At 34.7% G+C, this 13,705-nt stretch overlaps 1 pseudogene; it reads right to left on the bottom strand.

The window, feature by feature from the left end:
* Nucleotides 1-227: 227 nt before the first annotated feature.
* LOC120177703 lies at nt 228-4,939 on the bottom strand (annotated as a pseudogene).
* Between the last annotated feature and the right edge of the window lie 8,766 nt (nt 4,940-13,705).

The raw sequence follows: 13,705 nt of genomic DNA on the forward strand, positions 1-13,705 counted from the left end.
CATTTAAATCTAATTATAAATATAAAATAAATTTTAAGATATTTAATTCTTTAATGACAATTCAAATGTTGGCTTCCAAAACATAAATCAAACTTTAAAAAGAAAGATCAAAGGAGAAACACATGAAAAAAAAATGAGCAAACATACAAAACAAACATCAACATGACAAAGCATAAGCCATGCGATTATACTCTATTAACGAGACTGACAAACCTTTGTTTACAGTACACACATACCCTCTGATCATTTGGGGAAACCAAAACAAATGAAAAATCTTATGCTACAATGTACAAATTTGGCAAGTTAAATTCACCGTACTAAGAACTGAATTATGATGTAGGACATTGCATTCTTCCAAATTCACCCCATAAATATACTTACTAACAATCCGGAAGAGAGTGAGCAGAAGCAAAAGGTGAAAAACTAGCAGTTGACCCACTATGACGCAGAGGATGCAGCTAGTGACCCGAAGAACTGATTAAACTGGGCGACGCATTGCTTGGGCTCGTAATATATTGGGACATGTATCTTGCGTTAAATGGTGACACGGATGGGTAATTCAATGAGGTAGGCGAAACCAAATGAGATCCACGAGATCTATAAGAAGATGCATTCTCCACTGAACCACGGGCTATGGATGCTCATCGAAGGAGATTGATGGCAGGACCTAACTGATTGCTGAATATATGGAAGGCTGGCAAGAGAATGAGTCTGAGAAGCCGGTGGATGCCCGTGCTGCTGGGGCAATTTGTATGGATGACGATGACGCTAATGATCGAGCGGATAATAATGAAGAGGACACGGAGCTTGGGGTTGTTGAAAGCAATGGTGTACTTTCTGATGCCAGTAAACCACCTGCTGTGGTTCTTGCATCACGCTTGCAGACGGGGCAAAATGTCTCCATGTTGTCAGCCAAGAATCAATGCAGAAAGCATGGAACTCTGAAAAAAAATGCCGGAAACATTAAGATGTACACAACTTAAATAAAATAAGGTAAACAAAACAAGTGTTAAAGAGTTGGTTTTGTAAAGCAGCCCATAAAGAAAATGAACATAGACACTGCATTTTATTAACCTTATGATATTTTTGGCAGTGAAGCATTGTTATCCCAGTAAACCGCAATATAGAATACATGATAGAGAAGGGTTGGTTTGAAACCTAAAACGAATGGGAAACTGAAATATAAGAAGAAAGAAATCTGAGCTTGACATCAAGATTTCTAGATACTCATACTATTAATTGGAAGAAGACTTCGAGATAAATCCGTGAGGACTTTCCATCATGAGGCAACTTGGTCAAACAAACTCAAAGAAAATCCTACACTTCGAAGTCTAAATAAAATCCCAAAATGATACACCTCTTGGACTGCACACTGAAATTTCCAGAAAATTTGAAAATTAACAGAAGAAATTTGAATCCTAAATTTAGGTAATCAATTAACTTATTTACTACTTCTGAGGACAAGCATTCAAGGACTTGAACTACTTATGAGGACAAGAATTCAAGGACTTGAACTTACCATAGTTATGCAAGAGCAGTATCTTTATTGTTCTTTGTTTCATACTGTTTTGTTCTTAGTTTAAAGTGTTTCTTTCTAACAGGTAATCACACGAAAACCATGGGACTTTTATTGAGGCTTAGACTTGAGATACATGAGCCTTGAAAGATTGAGCTAAGGTTTAGTAATATGCTAATGAACCTAGTATAAATAACCCTAGGGATCTGCAAGCAAGGTACATTCTATATTAATTTGATAGCAGGTGGAAATCAAGAACCCTGGATTCCTTTGATTGGTATTGCTTCATGTTCTTTTCCTAATAAAAATCACATCAAATATTAAGATCTTCCTCCCAAATCAAACAGTTTTTGTTTCTTAGAGATAACTAGACTAGAAGGAAAGTTATGAGTGAGTAGGAATTAGGATTAGTCCAACAGAAAAACAATCGGGGCTTTATATTCTCAGAGCATTTGATATTGCAAATAGTACCAAATCCAGATAAAAGAAAATCTTTTACCCACTAAATTCCCTATCAAACAGTTTTTGTTTCTTAGAGATAACTAGACTAGAAGGAAAGTTATGAGTGAGTAGGAATTAGGATTAGTCCAACAGAAAAACAGATCGGGGCTTTATATATTCTCAGAGCATTTGATATTGCAAATAGTACCAAATCTCAGATAAAAGAAAAATCTTTTTACCCACTAAATTCCCTTCTTTGAGTTTTAATTTGGACAAAAAGAAGAAAAAACAAACAAACTAGAGCTGTTAGCATCTGATGCTTCTAATTTAAAATAACCAAGAACCAATCATTTCAGTTTAAATCTAGAATTGTCATATGTAAACAGCAAAATATCATTGGGCAAGAACAGAAATAGGATAGCCACCAAAAAATGTCTCATGAATTGGCACCTTAATCACTAAGCAACATACATGCAAATGACTTCTGTGACACATGGAAGAATTCTGAGCTTCTCTCCAACAGTATCTTCAAGACATACTGCACACGTTCTTGAAGTAGAATTATCATCTAAGACAGCAGTGAATATCAAGCTAGGCATTGCTTTTACTAACGCTTGCTCATTCCATGGAACTCACGAACTCGAGAAGATCGAGGACGTTCTCGTCTGATGTGATGCCTGCGAACAAAGAAACAAGTCCCGAGCACTGCCGACATGGAAAGTAAAGAAATAAAGGAGATGGCCATGATTGACCATGCAGAGTTTTCAAAAGCAGGGCTTAGCCATAGCTCGATATCAGTAGACCCGGCATACTTTTGAGTATTTCACCAGAAGCTTTGGAAACAAAGACAGCATGTTCTTATTCCAGAAGCATTCCCTGCCACTGTAAAAAAATATATGACGAGGTAAACTTAGAGGAACCATATAAAAAATTATACATATTCGAGGACAATAATGATGACAGACTGACAGAAATTAACATCTTCCACTCAAGGAATACCAAGGTAATAAATAAATTTGGAATGGAAAAAGATATATAAATGAAAAATGGAAGCATATTTATAAATGTAGAAAGAAATTCTGGTAAAGGATTTGGTCCTAATCTCACACTTCTTCAAAGCCTTCCGTTATCAAGCAATAATACACCACTGTACTATACAACATATCTTTAATTTCAAGCACGCTCCCTCTGTAATTTTTAATATACTTTAGCAAAACAGTATCTTCACGACAGCAAATTCCAACATCCGAAAAGTTACTTATGAAGATGATTTTTGCAGTTACAGGTGTGAGTGATGAAATCTATTATAGCTCGATTGGTGCAATATATTTACTCAGCTAGAAGTGAATATATAACATGAAGAGTTACCATAATAAACTGATTAAGTGTAATATGAGTACTGCTTTAAAGAATCACATAATACACAACTGAGTTATACTTGGATGTTGCAAGTGTAGACTTAAAATGAAAATAAAAATTCATTCACAGAATTGTATGCCTGGAAACAAAACCAAGAATGGAATGTTATCACGGAGACCAGATAAATTTCAGAGTGCAAGATGAAATAGTTTGGATCTATAAGAAAACAAAAATATCACATAATGACTACCAATTACACCAAACTATCATCCATCCAATATGAACTTCGGAGAACTGCTTATGGTCAAAGTGTCCAAAAGGGTTACGAAAGATGAGCACTGGAACTGATGCAATCAAGACTTGGTAGAAATTAATGTCAAATGGCAATTCAAAGGGTTTCAAGAAGACAAACAGATTATATAGGATATACAATTCTATTTCTATCAGCATATCCTGTTAAAAAGATCTTTTGGAATCCATTCACAACAAGAAAAACAAAAGTATGTTTTATGCACTTAAAAAGGATTACTTAAACTAAATTGCCCGACTGGCGCAAGTATCTTTCTACAAAACCAAGTTTAGCAAAGTACAATATAAAATTTCAATCATTCAAAATGAAAAGGTGTTTTTAAAGGATTAGGGAATTACTTGCAACCAAGAAACTATCATTATTGTCGTAGACAATAGCGGCTTCGAACCCTGCCTTTTGCACTCTCCTTACTTTCTCATCAAAACTGCAACCTCCTCTAATAACCAGCGCAAAGGGGGAAGTAATATTGGAAACCTTTTCAACATTATTACTCAAATCCGAACAAGCATCAACAGGATTTGCCAAGTATAATACCCCACATTTCCCTGACCCTTTAACTGGCGGAGCTGAAAATTATCAACAACAAAATGAAACATCATGCAAGAATTCAATTATATTGTCAACACCAATGGACTTCAATTTTTCAGTTCAATCAAACATAAGTTGCTTCAGTTTGTCAGTCATGTACAATTTATATAAGCAAAACAATAAATCACATATTCCTTCAGATTAAATAAGTTAAGCACAAGGAAGACAAAATACATATATATTCAACTTGGAGCTCTCAGAATACTAAAAGATCCATTTATTTCTTGAATTTCCCGCACTTTCTCAGAAACCAAACAGGAAAAGTTTAAAGCATATCTTCAAAAAGAAATTTAAATAAAGAACACAAAGATCTTACCAAAATTAGCTTCAACGTCGTCGAAAGAGAGAGTAACGTTGTTCCCAATAAGCACCACACTAGATGGTGCCATCCAACAAACACCCAAGAAACAGAGGAGCCGTAACAATAATGCCACCACACAATTCATCTTCATCGGAAAAAATATTTTTCAAATAAAATCCCAAAAAAAATCCTAAAACTTAGTGGAAAGAAAGAAAGATGATTCTGTTGGGATTGCGAAGTAAATGGATACATCAGCTTCCATTAACGAAATACAACATAGATGGATAACCAGAACAAAAAACCCTAATTCTTCTTAGAGAGTTTGATGATTTGCAGCTTCAATTACAGTAATCTCCGATCTCGTTAGATTTCTTCTTTCCTTTTGGCTATTAATTCAAACACAATCCCAGAAACGAAAATATCTTCTCCTCGTCTCTTTCGTCCATTCTTTATAATAATCTGATAAGTTTAATTTACAAATTGCTCCTTAAACTATATTATTTTAATTTAATATTTATTTTTTTTACCAGATGTACTATATTGTATTCTCTGATTATCCAAATCAATCAAAACATTAATCTCTTTTAAAAAGATAAGTTTAATTAAATAAAGCTAAATAAAATTAAGGACTCTGAATTCTATTAAACTATTTCCATCCTCTTCTTCATCATCATCTAAATATTTAATTCAATAAAACCTAACGTGTATTATGTTTTTATTAATTCACAAGTTTTATTAACATAACTAATGATTTTTTCTCTTTTTTTCATTGTCTATGTTAGTCTCTTTTCTTCTTTAATTTTATGATTAGTGACGACACCCATCTTAGTACTAGTTGCCAACCACCGTTATTCATTATTTTTCTTTGCTTTATTACGTCGTATTTTTTATCTTATTTTTTATTCTTAATAATTCTACCTTTTTTGCATGTATTCTTTTACCTTCGTGGCATATTTTTCTCTACCTCTATGGCACGTTTTCGGTTGCTTGCCCATTGTTTTCGTATAATTTTGTAGGGTTGGATTTGACATCGCCACAAATGATCAAGATGACGCTTATTTGTTATCATGATGATCTTCTTTTCTTTAGACCCTTGAATTAAATTTGGATATGCGATTTGCGCTCATGGACAGTATTTTCACATCGTTCGATTCTGATTTGCGGTATGTCGGTGGTCTTTCAATAGTTTTGTTCTCTTTTGTGGTTCGTTTGTCGATGCAGTCAGATCTATTCGTATTTATCTCTTGTTCGAGCTTATTAGGTTAGATTTTTTAACCTTTTCCTTATAGTTCTTGTGTGATCTTAAGTGATTAGTTTTCTTGTGTTTAGGAAAATATTCTTATTATATGTTTAATTTACGACAGTTGTAAACTTTTATTGTAATTTAGATATTTTTTATTTTTAATAAAATTAGTGGCGTCTATAAAAAACATAACTAATGATTCAAAGGATTTGAACAATAGATTATATAATTTGTCATTTAAGTTTTATTACGTTAGAAGAAATGAATTTATAAATTTTAAGATAGATAAACTTATAAAAGTTTTTGATGTGATCTAATTCAACATCATGTTTACCATGGCTATTCCACCCTTACAAGGGAAGAAACTTTCTAACTTTACAAATATATATGTTTATTTCAAATGTTACAATATAGTTATTTTCATACATATAATATCTATGGTTATTATAATAACTTAATCATTAATATATGAGACATAAGTTATTATATACTATAGTTCACATTCTTATATTATACATTATATAAGTTCATATACTTAGTTTATTTCTTTATGTTATGCATGTAGGCACATTCAACCAATACTTGGGGAGCTATATTGGAGCTAAATGGAGCATGCAACAGCAAGGATACTTACATGGGAACGATTAAGAGAGCATAAGGAGCAAATGGTGAAAAGTGGTCTAGAAGCCGTGAGCTCATAGCTGGATTGAGCTGAAGATTTGAACTACAAGATGACCTCATTTCAGCTGGGGAGCTGCACCATCATCATCACCACTTAGGACACTTCAAATATGTCCTAAGTCAAAATTTGTGAAGTCGTACCTTTTCGCGAATAATTGCCACCTCAAGAGGTACCTTTTCACAAGGAGCTGCCATAATGTTCACCATGCTACAAGTCACTTATAGCCAGCTCACCTTTAGCTCATTCACACCATAAGTAGCTCAAACATGAAGGGTTACCTTTCTCAAACATTGTGACCTTTCATGAATGTTGCTGCCCATGAAGATGCCTTTACATCTAAGAGCATGCTGGTAAAAACCTTGTAATCATTGGAGGCTTAAATCACCATGGGACATGATATAAAGCTTTATACATATTCGGCCACAACACATGCTATGCATATGAGAGCATTTGGCGCCAACATGAGGAGGCACATCACCATTTGGCTAAAGAGAAGCAAATGGCGCCAAGATGAACAAGCATGCCCATTCGGCCAAGGGAGATGCCTTCCCATCCTTAGTCGAATCATCCTGACCCTTTATGAAGGGATAGTCGAACCAACACCAAGCCTATAGACATGTTCTTTCATTTTAAAACATTATGTATCTTCATAATGTCATGTATCTAGCCAAAACATCATGTAACCATTCGGCCAAGCCCTCTCATTTCCTATAAATAGAGTGGCTTTCCATCATTTGTTCTCATCTCATCTCATATATAAAAATTACTCTTGTGAGTTATTTCTCTTCAAAGTTCTTTTTGACCTTTATCGATTAAACAAGTATAATTCCTATACTTGTGGCGTCATTCTTTCCATCCTGATTCCTAAATTCCTAGATTAATATCTAGTGGGTTGGAGACACTATCACCACCCCTCAAACAAGTTTGTGAAGACCGGGATTGTTCTCCTTGGCATTATTTCTTCTTTGTCGTGTTTGAGATACAACAACAACATCATCTCTATTTCATCATCAACACCATCATCTTCATTCATCAAGACCATCAATTCCGTAGCCATCTCTATTCTTTATTTATTTCATTTCATTCCTTATCTTTATCATTTCATTAATCTTCCTTTATTAATCATTTTCCTTTTCTTATCTATGTTGCAGCCAAGCTTATAATTAAAGGACATCAGTACTTGTCAATCCTAGATCGAGACACAATAAGGCTATCTACTCTCTTCTCCCAAAGCGTGTAGATCACCTTACATCAAGTGCTAATCAGAGCATAGCTGGATTGACAACAAAAGTTTCATTGGTGTGCAAAGAAAAAAGAAGGTTCAAAAGAGAAAATACTCATTCAACAAAATTGGAGTGCAAAAAGAAAAGAAAAGACAAAAATCAGAAAAAATCAGAAGAAAAAAAAAAGAAATGAAAAAGAAATTCAGAAAGAGAAAGCAAGCCAAGGAAAAATGCTCTACCATTACAAGAACATCAAAGAGGCCATCTACACTAAGAGAATATAACCTTATTGTTTCTTGAGAAAGGTTGCAGTAAGTGTTATTTCTTGAATTGTAAGTTACCTCTTCCTTTTCTATCCTTTCATTTTCCTTTTCTTCAACCATTTCTTTGTTTTAATACCTTGAATTCCTTTTCTTCTACCTTTCCATTTCTTCTATTCTTCCTACCCTAACCTTATTTGCTGCCGACGCACACAAGGAAAGAATTAACTTGTTATAATATTGAGTAAGTTCCTTAAAGGACTTAGCAAGAGAAATTGAGTGGAAAAAGGCTGAGAGTGAGATGAGATTAAAGCCATAATATTCCTGAGAGTAAACACGAGTGTGTGAGTGAAGTGATCTTATCATTTCTTTGGAGTGAAATTTGAGAGGCTTTGTGAGTGTGCTGGTAAGGTTTTTTTTTTGTTTATCTACTAACCATGTCTCAAAGTCCTAAAGGAAATACAGGTCAACCCAATTTGCAAAAGCAAGCATTGATTGGAGAAATGATAAGAATGTTTCGAACCGAATTTGATGCTCTCCATGAGAAACTAGACCAAAGACAAGATCAACCACAAACTCAAAACAATGATAATCCTCAGAGGCAACAACCTCTTCCAGAAGTTGATGTCCTAAACAATTATGATGAAGAAAAACTAGCATTGATACATGGACCTAGGCGTGCCAATGTTGATGATAACATGAGCAACATAAAAATCAAGATTCCCCAATTTCAAGGAAAAACTGATCCGGAAGCATATCTTGAATGGGAAAGCAAGGTGGAACATGTTTTCAGTTGCCATAACTATTCCGAACTCAAGAAAGTAAGATTGGTAGCCATGGAGTTTGTCGATTATGCTTTGATATGGTGGGATCAACTTACTATTACCCGGAGGAGGAATAGAGAGAGACCAATCGCAACATGGCTCGAAATGAAAGGTATAATGCGTAAACGTTTTATTCCTACTCATTATCACCGAGACATGTTTAAGAAATTGCAGAACTTGAAAAAAGGCCAACGGAGTGTAGAGGATTATTATAAGGAAATGGAAGTAGCAATGAACCGAGTTAATATTGAGGAGGATAGTGAAGCGACCATGGCCAGATTTCTTGCTGGACTCAATCCCGAAATTGCCAACACACTAGAGTTGTACCATTACACAGAACTTGATGAAATGGTGCAAATGGCTATGAAAATAGAGAGGCAATTATGGAGAATATCTATATCTCGCACTACCATTCCTTCGAGATGGAGTCCTAACAATTTGAAGAAGTCTACTCCTACTTCTATAAAGAAAAAGGTCGAATCCTCAAATGTTTCCCAACTCAGCAAGGATAATCGAGGAAAAAAGATCTCTGAACGATCAAGTGACATCTGTTGCTTTAAATATCTTGGAAGGGGGCATGTATCCACACAATGTCCCAACCAAAACACCATGCTACTACTTGGAAATGGTGAGATTGAATCAGACCATAAAGAAGAAGAAACGCCCCCGCCACCAACAGAAGTTGAAGAAGAAGCGGAAATTGGTGCTTTGGTGGAAGGCGAAGCCCTAGTGGTCAAAAGAAGTCTAAGTGCTCAAGTGGTAGAGGACAATGCACAATGGGAAAACATCTTTTATACCCGTTGCCATGTGAATGAATAGGTGTGTTTCATGATCATAGACAGTGGAAGTTGTACCAATGTGGCAAGTACCATTATGGTGGAGAAATTGGGATTAAAAATGTTGAAGCATCCAAATCCCTACAAATTACAATGGCTAAATGAACGAGGAGAACTTAATGTCAACAAACAGGTGACAGTTCTTTTCTCCATTGGTAAGTACAAGAACGAGGTTATGTGTGATGTTGTTCCTATGCATGCTAGCCATTTACTCCTTGGAAGACCATGGCAATATGATAAGAGGACCATTCATGATTGTTTTACCAATCAGTATTCATTCAACCATGGAGGGAAGAAGATCATCCTAATACCCTTGACGCCTAAACAAGTCCAAATTGATCAAATCAAGATGAAACAAAGTATTGAGGCCATGAGGAAAGGAAAATTGAAGTTAATCAAGAAGGAAACCATCCCAAAAATAAGTGCTTATACATCTAAGTGTTTGTTACAAAGATGTCTATTGACAAGATGCAAAGTTAATGATGATTTTTCTAACCTTAACAATTCAGGAGTTTCCTTTGATTTGCAGGATGATCCAAACGACACAATCCATCAATTTGGTGAACTAAAGGAAGTGACTTTTCAAGAATCAAGAGTTATGCCTAATGAAAACCAAAAGGAAGTTATTCTTCATCAAAAGGACGTGACTTATGAGGACATCACCATTCCAAGAGTCATCACCTTTCATGAATCAATGCATATATCTATGGAAGAACAAAGGGGCATGATTTTTGGAATACAAAAGGGCACCAACATTCAAAGCCAAATGTCTTCAATAGACATGAACTTTGAACCTACATTTTTCAGGAGGTATTTATCAACTTTAATGTTGTTTGATCCCATTTTTACTAATGAAAGTTTTCTTTCTTTTCAGATCAAGAACTTTCAAAGGAAAGGAAGATCTTTCGATTTGAGGACAAATTGATTAAAAGAAGGAGATGATGATGTGATCCAATTCAGCATCATGTTAGCCATGGCTATTCCACCCTTACAAGGGAAGAAACTTTCTAACTTCACACATATATATATATGTTTATTTCAAATATTATAATATAGTTATTTTCATACATATAATATCTATGGTTATTATAATAACTTAATCATTAATATATGAGATATAAGTTATTATATACTATATTTCACATTCTTATATTATACATTATATAAGTTCATATACTTAGTTTATTTCTTTATGTTATGCATGTAGGCACATTCGGCCAATACTTGGGAGCTACATTGGAGCTAAATGGAGCATGCAACAGATGGGATACTTATATGGGAACGATTAAGAGAGCATAAGGAGCAAATTGGTGAAAAGTGGTCTAGAAGCCGTGAGCTCATAGTTGGATTGAGCTGAAGATTTGAGCTACAAGATGACCTCATTTCAGCTGGGGAGCTTCACCATAATCATCACCACTTAGGACACTTCAAATATGTCCTAAGTTAAAATTTGTGAAATTATACCTTTTCGTGAATAATTGCCACCTCAAGAGGCACCTTTTCACAAGGAGCTGCCATAATGTTCACCATGCTACAAGTCACCTATGGCCAACTCACCTTTAGCTCATTCACACCATAAGTATCTCAAACATGAAGGGTTACCTTTCTCAAACATTGTGACCTTTCATGAATGTTGATGCCCATGAAGATGCCTTTACATCTAAGTGCATGCTGGTGAAGACCATGTAATCATTGGAGGCTTAAATCACCATGGGACATGATATAAAGCTTCATACATATTCGGCCACAACACATGCTATGCACATGATAGCATTTGGCGCTAACATGAGGAGGCACATCACCATTCGGTCAAAGAAAAGCAAATGGCGCCAAGATGAACAAGCATGCCCATTCGGCCAAGGGAGATGCCTTCCCATCCTTAGCCAAATCATCAAGACCCTTTATGAAGGGATAGCCGAACCAACACCAAACCTATATACATGTTCTTTCATTTTAAAACATTATGTATCTTCATAAAGTCATGTATCTAGCTGAAACGTCATATAACCATTCGGCCAAGCCCTCTCATTTCCTATAAATAGAGTGGCTTTCCATCATTTGTTCTTATCTCATCTCATATATAAAAATTACTCTTGTGAGTTATTTCTCTTCAAAGTTCTTTGTGACCTTTATCGATTAAACAAGTATAATTCCTATACTTGTGGCATCATTCCTTCCATCCTGATTCCTAAATTCCTAGATTAATATCTAGTGGGTTGAAGACACTATCACCACCCCTCAAACAAGTTTGTGAAGACTGGGATTGTTCTCCTTAGCAGTATTTCTTCTTTGGCGTGTTTGAGATACAAAAACAACTCCATCTCCATTTTATCATCAACACCATCATCTTCATTCATCAAGACCATCAATTCCGCAACCATCTTGATCCTTTATTTATTTCATTTCATTCCTTATCTTTATCATTTCATTAATCTTCCTTTATTAATCATTTTCCTTTTCTTATCTATGTTGCAGCCAAGCTTATAATTCAAGGACATCAGTACTTGTCAACCCTAGATTGGGACACAATAAGGCTATTTACTCTATTCTCCCAAAGCGTGTAGATCACCTTACATCAGTTTTAGGGGCGAACATATATTATTAATAGAAAATACAAATAAAATATATAAAATACACTTTCTTTTTCACTCAAAAAAATCTAAAATATAAGACGAATTAAAATTTTTAGGGGATGACTTTTCCCACTTACCCCTTGGTTCATCTCCAAATTATGATCTTCATTCTAAATTGGTTCCCAAACTTTTTGAACATATCAATTCATCCCAAATTATATGGATATACTAATCACATTCATTGTTAATAAAATTGTTAAGTTAAGTTATATTATTGTAAGTTTGAAAAAAAATTAGGTTTTTGAAAAGAAGTTTTGTATGATTTCTTAATCCGAAGCATGCAAAACATAGCATCGACTATAGGCCTCGTTAAAAAACCTACTTAAGCCTAGGTTGAGGAAAATGAGTGTACCATAACGATGAAACAATACATACTAATATCTGATTCAATCTGTCACAAACATCAATATAACTACGATGAATCCTCGAAAGACACAAGGAAAATCATACTCCAGTACAATCACCGAACCACATACAGATCTGCAGGACATAAACCAAACCACACTGGTAACATCCAAATCCTGCCACAACACAGAACTCAAGCAATAAAAACAAGTAACGTTCGACAGACAGCAATGCAGGACTGCAGTATGGACATAATAGAAAGCAAGAACCATATTGTGCAATTCTCGACCATATCAACTCAACCAACTAGGCAAAGTACTGCTCTCAATTTAAACTTCACACAGAATCAGACAACACCATAGCAATGCAACTTGTCAAATTTTAAAACCATCTACAAGTCACTGGAAAAATATTAAACCTGCATACTTTCACACCACATTAATAGCAGAAACATTAAGGCAACATATTAAGTCTAGAATTTACGGGATAGATAGAGGTCACTTATGCTTAACCCGTGCCAGTCCTTGCTAAAGCCGAGTCATAGCTATAATCCACATTCAAACTAACCTTCTTAAATAAAACCTCGTTACTAAAGAGCCATATTGAACAAAGAAATGCAAAGAAACCCAAGATCCAAATTGGTCTAGACCCTGTCCGAATCGATTGATTATTCCAAACTAGCAAAAGGGATTTAATATTTTTAGGGATACAAGATGTACCTGCCAGTGAGAGCACCACTTTTTCCATACACACCAAATGATCTTGCATTAACAAAATAGATGGTTTATAGACCAAATAAAACTTAGGTTAAACTATGGTTAAAATTGATTACATATTTGGATGAATTTGAGGATGAAATTGGAAGATTAAAAAGTTTGGGACCAATTTAGAATGAGAGTCATAGTTTGGGATGAAGTTAGAATGTTCAAAAGTTTAATGACTAATTTAGAATGAGTCATAGTTTGAGGATGAAATTGGAATGTTCAAAGTTTAATGAATAATTTAGAATGATCATAGTTTGGGACTAAAGTTGGAATGTTTAAAAGTTTAATGAGGATCATAGTTTGGGGACTTATGATGCAATTAACTCTTTTTTAAATAGTCTGGAGAAATTATAAAGTAGTAGTTGTTTAGATTTTTTTAA

This window comes from Hibiscus syriacus, unplaced genomic scaffold (assembly GCF_006381635.1).
Source record: "Hibiscus syriacus cultivar Baekdansim isolate YM2019G1 unplaced genomic scaffold, ASM638163v2 tig00112305_pilon, whole genome shotgun sequence".
Taxonomy (NCBI): domain Eukaryota; kingdom Viridiplantae; phylum Streptophyta; class Magnoliopsida; order Malvales; family Malvaceae; genus Hibiscus; species Hibiscus syriacus.